Source organism: Chenopodium album, chromosome 7, assembly GCF_948465745.1.
Source record: "Chenopodium album chromosome 7, dcCheAlbu1.1, whole genome shotgun sequence".
NCBI classification, from domain to species: Eukaryota; Viridiplantae; Streptophyta; class Magnoliopsida; order Caryophyllales; family Amaranthaceae; genus Chenopodium; species Chenopodium album.
Window position 1 is genome coordinate 66,226,077 of NC_137840.1, and position 16,710 is coordinate 66,242,786.

Here is a 16,710-nt window from a genome sequence, read left to right on the forward strand (position 1 = left end):
GTAATGTTGTCAAGCAAAATAGTCGGAAGTTGAAATGACAGATAACAATATTCTACCTGAAAAATCAAGTAATGCTGTCAAGCAAAATAGTCAGAAGTTGGTAACTGACACTTGGATATCCAAATATACAAATCCACTTAAAACTGGAATATAAAGCCTTGCCATTCTTTCCGAATCATCCACTTTCTCAAACTTAAAAGAGTTGATAACATCAGAACCCCTTCCAGCAATTAAAATATATGCATTGTTGACCTTCTTAGTGACATACAACCTCAGTTACAACTTTCTTTATCTTCCCAGTACTCCTCTTGAGCCTTGTATTCTTCAGCCTCTCCTGTCATCCTCTCTATGTCCTCCTTTGAAAGCCGCCCCTGGTGATCGAGGATGGTGATTTGGTTATTGATTCCTGTGCTTGTTTCCACTGCTGATACGGTAAGAATGCCATCAACATCAATATCACAGCAGACATCAAACTTTATGGCACCTTTGGGTGCAGAAGGATAGCCTGACATACGGAACTCACCCAAGAAATTGTTATCTTTGGCAACGGATCTCTCACCCTCATAAATTGTAAATTTTGAGCTTGTTTCATAGTCAGTTGCAGTTTTCCAGCTCGAAAATTTCTTCACAGGAATGGTTGTATTCCTTGGAAACTGAACAACCATATTCCCATCAAAATTTCTAAGACCAATTGATAAAGGTGTGACATCCACAAGAACGATATCCTTATTACTTTTACCCACCCCACTCAACACAGCAGCATGGACAGCTGCACCATAAGCAACGGCCTCATCTGGGTTCACGCTTTGGCAGAGCTCCTTTCGGTCAAAGAAGGTTTGCAACAACTGCTGAACCTATGCTATTCGAGTTGATCCACCGACAAGAACCACATCATGAACCTCATGCCTTTTCACATTGGCATCAATTAAGCAATTCTCAACAATTTCAACACACTTTTGAAACAAATCCAAATTCAGCTTCTCAAAACGTGCACGAGTTATAGTTGACATAAAATCAATTCCATCAAAAAGACAATCAACTACAACAGTTGTTTGGGTAGTTGAGGAAAGTTGCCTTTTTGCTCTCTCAGAAGCAGCTCTCAATCTTCCAAGCGCCCTAGGATTATCACTGATATCTTTTTTGTGTTTCTTCCTGAACTCCTCCACAAGATCACTTACCATTCTGTTATCAAAGTCTCCTCCGCCAAGATGGGTGTCTCCATTTACCGCTTTGACTTTAATTTCACCCTTCTTAATAGCAACCAAGGAAACATCAAATGTCCCACCACCAAGGTCAAATGTTAAGACATTTTTGGCATTGGCACTGCTACAAGTGCCCTTTTTGTCAAGACCATAAGCCATGGCAGCAGCCGTTGGCTCGTTGATAATACGAACAACATTCAGCCCTGCAATGGTACCAGCATCTTTAGTAGCCTGACGCTGAGCATCATTAAAGTAAGCAGGGACAGTGATAACAGCATTCTTGACTGGTGCTCCTAGGAAAGCCTTAGCAATATCTTTCATCTTCATTAGCACCGCTGCAGATACCTCCTCAGGAGTGAATGTTTTCTCCTCACCCTTATATATAGTTGACGACAACCATTGGCTTATCTTCTTTTCCTGTACAAGTACCAGGTTTCACCTTAAATGGCCACAATCCCATGTCCTTTTGTACGGTATCGTCGCTGAATCTCCTACCCATAAGCCTCTTTGCATCTGCCATTGATCATCATGTCCAAAATTTTGTTAAAAGGGTATTAAAAAGAAGAATCTAAAGAATTATACAATCCCATACTCAATAGGACAGAATTTTTTTAAAAAAATTCATATCTACCAAAACTCCCAGCACATGAATAATAAAAGAAAACAAAGTTTAATAAGACAATATCACTTATACCAGAATATTGTTAGATAGAGCATCTGATATCCGTGTATCAATACTTATTTATACAACGATAAGCATGCGTGTTTGCTCATACATTTTGTAATCTATATAAGCTCATCACTAAGTCCTTACACTTAATCATAACCAAATACTTGTATTAGTAAACATTATAAGCAGGAAAAGAGAAATAAGGATCAACCAAAGATAGTATTCGAGGCGTTCACCGAGGCTTAGCTTGGTTCCGGGCAGCTTCACCAATTAGGCGTTCTGAGTCATTGAAAGCAACCCAAGATGGTGTGGTACGGTTACCCTGATCATTCGTTATGATTTCAACACGATCGTGACGCCAAACAGCAACACAAGAGTAAGTTGTACCAAGATCGATCCCGATAACTGGCCATTCTCCTACCTTTACTCCCATTTATCAAGACAGCTGCGAAACCAGCAACTACACAAAATAAAAGGGGAGAATATTGTTGAATAAAATTTATAGTCGCCAATTTACAGTAGGATGTTAGCATTGCAAAATTATGCTGAATTCAAGTGTAAAAATTGAACTTTTGGCAAAATTAGAAATTAAATACTCTAAACCCTAACTAAGCAGTTACTAACAAACAAACAAGTAAAACTGAACTGTGACAATTGCCAAATGACGTACAGAAAGATAAACACCATACAATTTTGCAAAAGATATGATTTTGGAAGGGAAAAAAATGATAATCTAAAACCCTAACTAAGCAGTTACTAGCAAACTATCAAACAAATAGACTTGAAGTATGACAAAATTAGATGATGTAAAGAAAAGCAATTAGATAAACAACATACCTTATAAGCAGATACAGTAAATTAGGCCGCAAATTTGTAATTTTGGGCTAATTGCAATTCGAAGATAAGGAAGATGAAGTACCAAAAATATACTCTGGCAGTCTGGCTTCTAAAGGAAAATATAAACAGTGAAATAAATGAACTAGCGCCAAAATGAGTTCTATCCTATGTCCAACACTTACACGACGTCGTTTAGGTGTTGTACTTTTGTTGATTTCCCTTCCCTTTCTTACCAACCCTTGATTGTGAACTTGTGATACATTTAACTTTTCATAACTTAAGGGAATACTTTTACTATTTCAAAATAATTGATACATTTCACTTTTTCACTATTTAGACTCTCCGTTTTTAAATACTTACTCAATTTCTCCAAGCTAGGAGTTTTAGGAAAAATTGGAGAAATTAATATAATATAGAAGTAGAAGGATAGGTGGAAGGAAAATTGAAAGAGAGAGAATCTAAATGTAAAAAATTTGGGTCCCACTAATTGAAAAAATTAAATTAAATATTGTAAAAACATTCTAAATAAAGAAATTAAACAAGTATTTAAAAAGGCCAAAAATGAAAAGTGGAGCAAGTATTTAAAAAAGGAGAGAGTATAATTGTCCGTGTTCTTTTAATTGATACATTGAAATAGACACAAAGTTAAGGAAATGTTTGAGTGGGTAGTTTTATGAAATATTTTTTTGTAATGTGAAATTAGTAGAATGTTATTCCCTCGTCCCCTTTTGATAGTCACTATTGATAGAAAATTACGGAAATTAATAAAATAAATAAGAAGTAGCAAAAGTATATTGAAAAGGTAAATTTACATTGAATATGCAAAAAAGTAAAGAGAGAAAGTAATTAAAGTACATGGGAAAGTTAAATTTGCACAAATATTTTTACAAATGGGAGAGAATTTTGGTAAAAAAAATAATATTAATGGTACTTGAAAAAAGCAAATGTAACTAACATTTTGAGTCACCAAAAATGGCATAAATGACTAACAAATGGGGCGGAGGGAGTATTTTATTCATAAAAAACGCGGATGCGCCATTGTAAGATAAAGTTAGTGCAATTGGGGATAATTGGGGATAGAGATTATTTTAGTATAAACCTTATAAGTGATGGTGTTGAGCCATGAGAAAATCCGATCAACATGTGAGTGAAAGTGTTGTCCCACATTAAAAGAGCATAAAACAGAAGAAAAGAGAAAGTTGTGTCTACTTTATAAGGCTAAGGGGTTACTCCCTTCATTGCCATATGATTTTGGGATGGAACCTCCTCTAAACTTGTAAAGTGAACAATCGTGGTGGGTGTGGCCTAGACCTGTTTGACAGATGGGCATTGTGTAAGATAGAAAAGTAATTAAATCCATTAATCCATCTACCTGTTTCTGAAATTAGAACTCTGATCTCCTCAGTGAGTAAGAGTAATTTAGGTAACAAGATGTCCAAGACTCAATGTCCAAACGTACTCGAGCTTCCCCTTGCAAGGGTGTCTGAGAGCAACGCTTGCAAGAAAGATCGAGAAAGTAAGTTAACTCAGGGGTTGACCCAAGAACGTTCCTTCGACGCTTAAGTCAGTGAATGCACTTTCTAGGAGTAAATTATAGATGTACTTTTAGAAGTCAAAACTGCAATTTAGTGGACAAATTAAAGGTAATTTCATTCGTTAGCTAAATTGTTTTCTGGGTCTTCTTATACAATCTCAAATGTGTGTGATTTCTTTAATTTGATTTTGACTTATGTTAGCTGAGAGCAGTGGCGGAGCCAAGAATTTCCATCCGGAGGGACAAATGAACGTCGCATAGTTTGACAAAAATATATGTTGAAAAAAAAAAAACAATACTTGAATACATAATTAGTTAAACAATTCTGTCAAAAAAAAAAAAAAGGTTAAAGAATTAAAGTTTTACAACATCCAAAATACTTATTAAAGAATCTAACATCATAAACTAATTATTCCTCCTATGATGGTACATAATTACTCCCTCCGATCCGTCCCCGAAAGAACGACCCATTTGGGTTGACTATGCGGGTATATTAGGAAAGTTAAATAAAAAGAAGTAAAAGTATATTGAAAAAATAAATTTAGATAGGGTTTGTAAAAAAAATAGAGAGAGAAAGTAATAAAATTACATGGAAAATCAAATTTTTATATGGGGAAGCTAATTTTGCACAAATATTATTGCAAATTGGTGGGTGTTTTAATGCAAATGGGTCATTCTTTTGGGACATAAATTAGGCCAAATGGGTCATTCTTTTGGGACTAAAATTAGGCCAAATGAGTCGTTCTTTCGGAGACGGAGGTAGTAGTATTTAAATATCGAAGGGTCTATAAAAAATTTACATATGGGTTTGAATTTTTGACAAATTTGAACATAAGATAATATAGGTAATTAAATGCACTTATCATTGTTCTTTATTATAAATATACTTTATTGTAAAAAAAATGGAAGGTAAATTAACCTTCCAAAAAAAAAAGATAAAATAAAAATAAAAAAATAAAATAAAAAGCTGCATGGAAAGTTTTGATCCCGGGTTGAGCGACCTACTCCAGAAGCGCTTTACCACTGCTCTATCTATCATGTTGTATTTATTTTAGCGCATGAAATAATATTTATCTAATTTTTTTTTTTAAAGTGGGGGGACAGCTGTCCCCCCTTGTCCCGAGCTGGCTCCGCCTCTGGCTGAGAGTTGTAGAATGATCACCTTTTCGTATCATGTTTTTTTGAGCTAATATTTGAGTATCTGCAACGTAATTAGCAGAAAAGTTTTGAAGTTCTTTAAGGTTGTTATGAATTTGAAGAGGAACATTGTATGATTTGCACCTTCTGATAACTAATTACAGAACAACTTTTGGCCTTTGTATTCTATTTACTGAAGATCCATTTTATTTAAAAGTTTGTCTTTGATTGGCTTTAGTAGAATTTTGTTGACTATGTTTCAATGCCCAATCTTTGACTTAAATATCTTTTTGAACTTGTAACTAACCCACACGTGTCCAATAATACCAGAAAACAACAACCGACTATATCCAATAAGGATATACATATCTAAAACCACTATAAATAATACATGTACATACTTGCATTATTATTCAATTAAGCAACCTAAAAAAACACATTATCGCTCGCATAATTACTTTCTCTCCTTCATAATTATTGTTAATCCACAACAACAATAATAATGAAGGGTTTGATCGGAAAGATAGTAAGGAAGAAGGAGCAATTTTCATCGTGTTCGCCGCATCCATACTCAAGATTGTCATCATGTTGTGAGGATGAAGTGAAGAACAAACATCATAGACATGATAAAGTGGCTAAAAAGAAAGGGTACGTGCCTATTATGGTAGGGAAAAGTGAGGAAGAAGAAGAAAGATTTATGGTGCCTCTTGGTTGGATGAACCATCCTTGTATTGTTGAATTGTTACGCGTTTCAGCCAATGAGTTCGGGTATCATCAACAAGGTGTTCTACAAATTCCTTGTGAACCGCAACATTTTAGAGTTGTTATAGAGAGTATTTCTTGCAAATAGAATTTAAGGAATCTTTAATGTAAACGCTGTGATTTTTACCGTAATTTTCTTTGTTACCTTAAAATTAGTTCAAGAAGATGTAGTATATTGTTATTCGTTTATGTTTTTTATTTAGGTACTTTGTGTATATAGATTATTGATATATGTATAAGAAAGTGTTATAGTATATAGATTGAATTTTAATCAGTACTATAAGATCGATACAGTGATTATTGCTTGGTTATCACTTTTCTTTTATTATTTACAAGTAATTTTTTAAATTTTCTTTGATTTAATTTTTATATTATATTTCTTATTTGGTCAAGTGCTCTTTTATATATTTTACTTTGGAAAAAGGTCCCAAAGTTTACAAATTAATTAACAAAGTAATTTATCAAATAAATAATAATAAAAATTAACTAAGAACAATGATTAGCTTATTTTGACGAGCATTATTATTGATTAGCTTCTTTATTTGTTAGTGATTATCGATCTCTATTATTAGGGCAAGCTAATCCAAAGCATGAATATGTGTAATTGCGTAGTCCAAAGGCAACTTTAATTTAATTAAACACAGGATTCGAATGGGGGAGAATTTAGATTTAATATATACAAGCTCAAAGGAGAGTTATTTAAAAAAAAAAAAAAAGAAAAAGAAAAAAAAAGGCAAAGTTATTTCAATTACATTCTTCAATATGGGAATACACCTGAATTAGTCATAGTATGACTCGCTTATGCAACATAAAATTTGATGAGGGGATATACAATGAAAACATTGATCGGTTGTTGCTTTGAAATATTCTTGGTCGAATTGAATCAACTAGTCATGGCCGAAGGAATTTAACTTGTTGTGACAGCGTGACACTACACAAATATGTACGATCAATTTGTTACATATATATAGTTACTTCCAACTAGACATAATTGGTGTTATTTCATGAGGATCAAGGTTAGCCAAGTTGGTTGAAAGCTCTCCTTTCATCCCTGTGTAAGAGGTTCGATACTCAATTTCTTACCCCAAGTACGTAGGATTCCCAATTTCCCCCCTAATTTGCAAGGGTATTCTCCAACAACAACAAAACCTAAACATAATTGCTATTTCGTTATGAAATTTCAATTAAAACTCATAAAAATTTAAATAATTAATTAAGCTAATTGACACATTAAGATTTTATGTACACCTTGAGTTCTTGAATCTTAAATAGTCCCTGAAACTTTGCCAATTAATTTACTTGATATTCACCATTATTTACAGATTACAAGCTCAATTATAAATTTGTAGCATTGGATAATGTTTACATTTTTTTTTTTTGAAGGGCAGGATAATGTTTACATTGTTAACAATATTAACAGTAAAATTGCTATTACTCCGTAATTATAATTAAAAAATAAATAAATATATATTCCCGTCAAAAATAAAACAAAACAATATTTCCATAAAAAAAAAAACGAGATAATCTGTTTATATCTATAGTATAAGACTCACTAGAGGGGGAAACAAGAGAAAATTTTCAAACGAGCAAAATTCCTAAAATACTTGTTCAACCTCATTTAAGATAGAATTTTAACATCTTGGAATAAAGAATATTTAAGAATAACTAATGTCAACAATTTTTATTTATTTATTTTTTTTATTATGTCGAGATCGACTTCTAGTGCATCTTTTGGGTTGGGATTATATACAACAAAATAAAACTCGAAATTATTTATCAAAAAATGCTCTAATTTAGAACTCATGGCTCATAATTTATTTCCTCAATAGAATTATACCTTTTGATCGTTTATTATATTTATGCTAATACACCATGTATAACGAATTCAAATTAGAAGTTTCTATTTCTAGCAACCCTACTTGTCTTTTGATTGGCTTCATAGATTTTGTTGACTGTATTTCACCGCTCTATATCTTTGACTCAAATATATTCTCAAACTAATTAACTTTTAACCTACACGTGTCCACTAATTCAAGAAAACGACAACCGACTATCCAATAAAAAATTATCTAATTTAGAGCCACTATAAATATACATGTAATAATTGCATTATTATTCAAGGAACCAAAAAAGTAAACACATACTTCGTAATTACTCTCTCTTTCAAGTTTCAATGTTATTGTTAATCCACAATAATAATAATAATAATGAAGGGTTTGATCGGAAAGATAGTAAGGAAGAAGGAACAATCTCAGCCGCCTCCTCGATACTCAAGATTATCATCATGTTGTGAGGATGACGAGAAGAGTAAACATCAAAGACATAATCAAGCTAAAAAAAGAGGGTACGTGCCTATTTTGGTAGGGAAAAGTGAGGAAGAAGAAGAGAGATTTATGGTGCCTCTTGGTTGGATGAATCATCCTTGTATCGTTGAATTGTTACGCGTTTCCGCCAAAGAGTTCGGGTATCATCAACAAGGTGTTCTACAAATTCCTTGTGAACCACGTCATTTTAGAGTTGTTATGAAGAGTATTTCTTGCAAATAAAATTAGTGGAATCTTTAATGTAAACGTTGTAATTTTTAATATTTCTTGAAAAAGTTTATTTTTAGAATATGTAGTTTCATCTATTTGTTGATCGATTTAATTTAGGTACTTTGTGTATATATATAAAGTATTGATATGTGTATAAGAAAGGATATTAGTTTTAGAATTAAATTTTAATTATAGTACAGTGAGCAATTATTCAATTAAGCATTGGTGATCAATTTTATTTATTTATTTATTTATTTTTTTTAATTTGCAAGTAATATTCTTGATTTTCTTTTATTGTTATTTTACATATTTAATCTTAAATAATTATTCATGATTGATTTTTATTTTTTCTTCTTTAAAGAATTTGAACTCTATAGGGAAAAAAAGTTTCTCCGTTTGCAAATTAATCAACTAATCAAGAATGATTAGCTAATTTTGACGAGCATTATAATTGATTAGGTTCTTTATTTGCTAGTGGATTTTCTCCATTAGGGCAAGCGAGCTAATCCAAAGCATGACTATGCATTGGCCGAAGGCAATTTAAATTATATACTAGCCCTAAATCTTGAATTTCAAGTTTGTGAAAATATTGAAAATAATGATGTTATTGAACTTCAAGTTTCTTTAAAGTGGAAAACACCTACAATAATATATGGTATGATCATGGATTAATTGACCTTATCGATGTTATTGTAGGAGTATATATATATTATGCAATGTACAATCTGTATCAATGCAATTGAGGGAGCTAAGAAATAAATAAAAATATTGATTTATTAATCGATTGTAGCTTTGAAATAAACTCGATTGAAATCAACTAGTCGTGGTCGAAGAAGTGCTTAAACTTGTCATGGTAGAAGTTAAATTACTTCCAACTAAACATAATAGATAACCTTCCTTTCCTTTCAAAAACATATAATACGAACTTAAAATGGAATTTCATTATGAAACTTAACTAATTAATTAACCTAATTGACATAAAAATTGTTAGTTAGTGAGTCAAAACTTGGACCCAATCAAATAACAAAAGTAATGAAGCTTCTAGTATAGTCATCAACTATGGTAAATATATATTAATTAATCTGAATCGTTGATGATGTTAGTTGTTTCATCTTAGCCTTTTAACATTACATTTTTAAAAATTAAAAAAGAATTATTGACAAAATTATTTGGTAGGTAGAAATTGGTGAGAGGGAGAGATAGATAGGCCAGATGGGTGACTTAAGGTTTTTATAAGTTGTGTATTCATTATTCAATGGACTTGATTTTAAGTGTAGTATATTCAATAAAAAATATTTGTGTAAAATCTTTAAACAATAATATGGTACAAAAAATTTTGATCAATGATTATTTGTGTAAATAGTTACCAATCAAATGTTTTAGTTACCATGGTAAAGGTTTACAATAATATTTGTTAAAAAATTGTTGATTGATAACTAATTGTGTAAAATAGCTAGGTACCAATCAAATGACTTTCACACAAAAGTATATTCAATCAGCTCCCTTGATTTAACAATTGTACCAAGGCTAAAGGCTTTACCCTCTTACCAGTTACCACTACTTTACAAGCTAAGCAAGGAAAAGCTGGTAAAAAAAAGTTTGATTGAATGTTAGTGTATATGTCAATATGTGTATTTGGAGACATTATAAATTGCTTGCTCAAGTTGCGATCTTGAGTGAATACATACCTAATATTTAAGTGTATTTTATTTCAAACTAAACATTATTGTTTGCACGGCAAGAGAGGGACACTAAGGGCCTGTTCACATTTACTGAACTGAGTTGAACTGATTGGAACTGAACTGAATTGAATATTTTATGAGAGAAGGAAATTAAGTAATTGCGAACATGCCCTTAAGTATAGTGTAGATGAAGCAATATGAATTGATAATGTCATAGAATTAATAGTGATGTTACACAAAAGCAAAACAATAGTGGTGTTTATTGAATGGCATCCTGCCTTTTGTTCATCAGTTGTTATTCTTCCAAAACGAAAACTTTGAAATAATTCTTTTCAAAAATCCTCCCAAAAAATCATCCTTTACTTGTTCCATCATGTTGCCAATAGTATGAGTATCAGTAGTCCACCTTTGATGATTGAGAATGGTGATTTGCTTCTTTTGCTTTGTTCGAGTTTCCGTTGCAGACACAGTAAGAATGCCATTAACATCAATATTGAAATATATATCCAACTTTATTTCCCCTTTTGGTAAGGGTGGAAGATCTGAAATTGTAAACATACCCAAGAAATGGTTATCTTTAACTAAGCTTTTTTCGCCCTCGTACACTACGATATCTACTCTTGTTTGGTTGTCTCTTACAGTTTCACAACCCTGTTTTATTTTCATGGCTGGGATGGTAGTATTCTTCGGGAAAAAAACATTGAAATCACGGTTATTTTGTTCTAGGACCTTTATACCAAGAGACAAAGGTATGACATCGACTAAAACCAATTCTTTACCAACACCACTCAGAATCGCGGCATGTACAGCTGCTCCATATGCAACGGCCTCATCCGGATTCAAGCTTTTACAGAACACCTTTCCGTCGAAGAAACTCTGTAACAACTCCTGAACTCCTCGGCGATTTCTTTCATCTTTATTAGGACCATTGAAGATATCTCCTCGGGTTTGAATACCTTCTCTTTACCTTTATGACTGACCTTAATCATCGGCGTGTCTTCTTCATCTATAACTTTGAAAGGCCATAGCTTCATATCGTTTTGTACAGTTTCATCACTGAATCTTTTACCAATAAGCCTCTTTGCATCTGTTAAAAGTCACTAATACTTAGAAAAAACTTAGAGAGTTGAATTTGTTTTGACAGAATAACTTTTATAATTGAGCAAAGTTGAATTTTGCTAATCCAAATAAAGATATTACATTATTATTAGCCACTTTTTTAGTAATCATATTGCAAAATTAAAATACGTACTTTAATTGAGACTATTAATTGAGAAGCTGGATAGAGAAAGGAACAAACCGAAAATAGTATTGGTGGAATTGAAAGAAGCTTGATTCTTAGCAGCTTCACCAGTAAACATCTCAGTATCTGTAAAAGCGACCCAAGACGGTGTCGTACGATTACCCTGATCATTGGTTATAATTTCAACACGATCATGACGCCAAACTGCAACACAAGAGTAAGTTGTACCAAGATCGATTCCGATTACCGGCCATTCCCCTAGTGATTTTGATTTTCCCATTATTATCAATCGATTAATAATACCCTCAAAAAGAAAATACAAAGTGAACTTTTTGTAATTTATCAACTCGATCTGTATAATATAGTTTAGGCCAGGTTACTTGCGTATAATTTATATAGTGCTCTACTTTGCATTGGTTTACAAGTAGTTCTACTTTTACAACATGATATAATAAAGATGCACCGCACTACCGCAGTGCCGGGTTATTATCTCTATCTTCACCAAATACTATTATCTTTATAAAATCTTTATTGTATTCCCTAAAAAAGATTATCTTAAAAACAGATAAAGATAATTATTTTTACTTTTTTTTTAAAAAAAAATTACTCCCTCCGTGTTTTTTTAAGTGATACATATTGACCGACACATAGTTTTAGGCAATTTAATTGACTTAAATAAAATAAGAGGTAAGTGGGGTAGTGGAGTATTAAAAAATTATTAAAGAAAGATAGTGGGGTTAATAATTTATTGAAAAGTAATGAATGTGAGAGGAAAGATATAATAAAAAAGTAGTAGTGGGTTTGGGTGGGGGCCATGAGAGGAGAGAGATATAATATTTTAATGTATTGTTTTGCCAAAAAAGGAAATGTATCACTTAAAAAAACACGGCCGGAAATGAAAAATGTATCACTTAAAAAAACACGGAGGGAGTATCTTTTTGGACCCTGAACAAGTGAAGGTTTTGGAAATAAATAAGCCATCAATCAAGAGATGTTTTGAAAATTTGTAATCCACCAAAAGAGTGTTGGAAATTTATGAGTCAATAACCTGTGGAATACATTGCACAACTTTCAATTTTCAATTTTCACCAGTAATAATTATCTGGAGCCTTACATGCTAAACTAGCACTCTAGCACACCATCAAAATATCAGATGATTCAGCGTTGAACAAAGGTGAACCTCGATTAGCCACCTCCCACCAGCACTTGAGCTTAAATAAGCGCGTAAATGAGTGGATAGCCAAGGAAAGTAGTAGTAAGACAACTAGCTAGTAGATTTCAAGGACCATGAGACACAATATTGTGGCTAAGTAGATGTACAAAAAACATGAGAAACATAAGAAATTCAGAAATTTAGAGCATTACATATGTGAAGAATTCAACATGATATTAAGGTCAGAGACATACATACAAAGAAACCAGCAGAATGAGAATGTATATAATGCTGGAACCACCAGATCACAAAAATAAATGGCAATCATACCTGTATTTCTAGCAATTGAGTTTAATTAAAAGCTAAAATCAGTTAGTTCTTGCCAATCTTGGTACTAAAACCTACAGCTTGTGCATTCATTAGATCAATTCTTAATCACTGTCAATGATCTCAACCCTTTCTGCAGTCTTGTTAACACGAGCATCATCACGGTGGAGCTGCATTTGTGCGATGATAGGATCACAGATGCTCTGAAGCTCCAGCATCTTGTCTTCAAATTTACTAGCCGCTGTTAAAACATTCCAATCCAACCACTGCAATGTCTGTTGAATAGCATCCTCAACCTTCCTCCGATCTTTTTTGCCAATCTTATCAGCATCACATCTCAGTAAGCGCCTCTTTTCATGAGCATAGTTCTCCATATCATTCTTTGCTTTTGCCTTACGCCTTTTTTGATCATCCTCATAATTGAGCTTCTCTGCAACTTTTATCATCTTTTCAATTTCTTCCCTTGACAATCGGCCACTGTGATAACTGACAGTCATTCCACTGTTTTTCAGAGTGCTCAGTTCCTGAGCATCACATTTCAGGATTCCGTCAGAATCAATTTCAAAGCAAACATTGATATCAATACAACTCTTCCGTTTTGGGGCAGGAGGAACACCCGAAAGCTCAAAGCTTCCCAGCAAGTTATTATCTCTAGCTGTGATCCTTTCGCCTTCATATACACTAAACAACACTTCAGACTGATTCTTTTTTACTGTATGAAACAACTTCTCCTTTTTTGTTGGGATAGGAGTGTTCCTTGGTATTAACACAGACAACTCTGCATTACTGTTCTCAATACCAAGAGAAAGCGGAGTTACATCAGTAAGCACGAACTCATTATTCTCCATTCCACTCAACATTGCAGCATGAGCTGCAGCACCATAAGCAACTGCTTCATCTAGATTGATGCTTTTATTCAGCTTCTTACCACCAAAAAAGTCCTGTAACATCTGTTGAATCTTAGGAATCCTGCTCGAGCCACCTACTAAGACAACCTCATGAACCTCATTCTTTCTCATATTTGCTCCCATCAAACATTTCTCTGTTATGTCAATACACTTCTTAAATAACTCCATGTTCAACTTCTCAAAACGAGCACGAGTCATACACGAAGAAAAATCGATTCCATCAAAAAGGCAATCTAACTCGATAAGTGTGGAAGAAGTTGTAGAAAGGTTTCTTTTAGCTACCTCACAAGCAGCTCTCAAACGGCCCATAGCCTTGTGATTTTTCTTGATGTCTTTTCGATACTTTCTCTTGAACTCCTCCACAAAATGACTTACCATATTGTTGTCAATATCTTCACCCCCAAGATGAGTGTCTCCATTAACTGATTTCACTTCAAATGACTCCTTTTCGATAACGACCAAAGAGACATCAAAAGTAACCCCCACCAAGATCAAAAACCAACACATTTTTTCTGCCAGAAGCCTTCTTGTCAAGACCATAAGCAAATGCAGCTGCAGTTGGCTCATTAATAATGCGAAGCACATTTAGACCAGCAATGATTCCAGCATCTTTAGTTGCCTGACGCTGCAGATTATTGAAATAAGCCGGAACAGTGATAACAGCATCCTTGACACTCATACCAAGATAGGCCTCAGCAGTTTCCTTCATCTTTGACAGGATCATTGCAGATATCTCCTCGGCAGAAAATTCCTTCTCTTGGCCTTTATAGTTAACTACAACCATTGGCTTCTTCTCGTTATTAGAACCAAAGCAAGCAACAACCTTGAAAGGCCAAAGTCCAATGTCTTTTAATACACTTTCATCATTGAAGCTCCTTCCTATGAGCCTCTTCGCATGTCAATTGAAATTTAAGGCCATATTTTAGGATGAGGATTAATAAACATCAAATGAATATATTAAAAAAAAAAAAAAAAAAAAAAAAAACAGCTGCTAAAAAAACTGTTTATAAGCAGTACATAAGACTAGCATAAATTGGGGAAATTCCCTGTTTCTCATGGTGAGAAACGAAATTTGTTTCTCATGGGGGCATTTTCGTGAATAAATCAACAACTTTTTCATTATTGTGGGCTCCACAGCTAAATAAAGTTGAATAAAGTTGTTGGTTTATATACGAAAATGCCATGTGAGAAACAATGAGAAACTGGGGCATCTCCATAAATTGCATCCTACTGATTAGTAAAAGTTATGTTAATAAAATGCCATTCTAATTTCAGTTAACCCCTTTGGAAAACAAATGTGCACAACAGTTTTTTGTTACCTATGCATAGTATACAGGAGCTATAAAACAGGGGAAATGTCTATGATTCATGTCATAAAAATTAACAAAGTTGCTACAACTGTTTAAATCGAACAATCAAGTACGAATAGCTCAATAGAAACAAAGGATGTGAATCGATTTCTCACAGAACAGTATTCTCTGAAGTTAATTACTGTCTCAAGTAGGCCAAATGCATACTAAATTGTGGCATACATGCATGAAACAACTTACAAAGACCCTTGAAGTATTGCTATCTTGTCTTATTAAAATTAACCATTGAACTAATTCCAGTTAACAAAGAACCAAATTACCCATAAAGATTGAAAAGAAGCTGTTCTTTTGCCAAATTCAGACTTTCGTTGTTAACATGACACACAACCCCAATGTCTATGATATTCAATCTATCTTCTGCTAGGAGGGTCACGAGTCACGACATATTAACCATAAACCATCCCATCATAGGAAAAGTGACAACTTTTTTCGGATATCCTATTACAATTTCATGTATGTAGCTATAAATTCCCAACAAATAAATAATGGAGAAACAACTTAGCAGAAAAATTTTGTCAGAAAACCTTGTTCTGGTTTTGTTAGTCACTAATTAAGTCCTTAACAGCTTGATATTAGCACTATTTTACCACTAATAGTTTACTGATCTGCACCTGTTTTTCAAGCCTACCATCATCCAGTCATCCTCAAAAATAACATTTGTAAAAGAAATTCTCAGCACTAAGAGAAAATTAATTCATTTTCATACCAAAGGAGATCAAAATAAATATACACAACATAGTCATGAATTAAAAAAAATAACAATTTAAGTACTTCATGATTTTTGCATCATAGCCCATAAGCGGAATGAAACTATTACAATAATTAAGTTGTCCGATTATCTACTCTAATCAACTCCTTAAATGCATAGACTGTAAAGAATAAAGAACACACCAAATATAGTGTTTTTAGCATTGACTGGTGCTTGGTTCTTAGCAGCATCACCTACAAGTCGTTGATCATTTTTGGTAAAGGCGACACAAGACGGCGTTGTCCTGTTACCTTGATCATTGGCAATAATCTCAACTGCGCCATGCTCCCATACAGCCACGCACGAGTATGTCGTCCCGAGATCGATACCTATAGCAGGCGCCTTTCCTTTTTCTCCCATCATACTTGTACTCGCCATACTTCTTTATGAGAAGGAATGAAAAATAACAAGTGTGAATACCCAAGTTTTGAATATTACTTTCAAATTAGATCACTTTCTTAGATATTCTTTTGTTCTTTCTCTCTCTAGCTCTCTTTGACTTTAATGTATGTAGGAGTTGGGAGTTGGAACCTAAAGATTTACGTAGTATCATAAAGTTTTTTTGGGTTTTGGGTTTGCCGGTTTTTTATTTTCACCATTGCC

General features: G+C 33.3%; 2 pseudogenes; both read right to left on the reverse strand.

The window, feature by feature from the left end:
* Positions 1-272: 272 nt before the first annotated feature.
* LOC145640514 (heat shock cognate 70 kDa protein-like) lies at positions 273-11,881 on the reverse strand (annotated as a pseudogene).
* Positions 11,882-13,185: 1,304 nt separating this feature from the next.
* On the reverse strand, positions 13,186-16,467 carry LOC145640515 (heat shock cognate 70 kDa protein 2-like; annotated as a pseudogene).
* Positions 16,468-16,710: the final 243 nt, after the last annotated feature.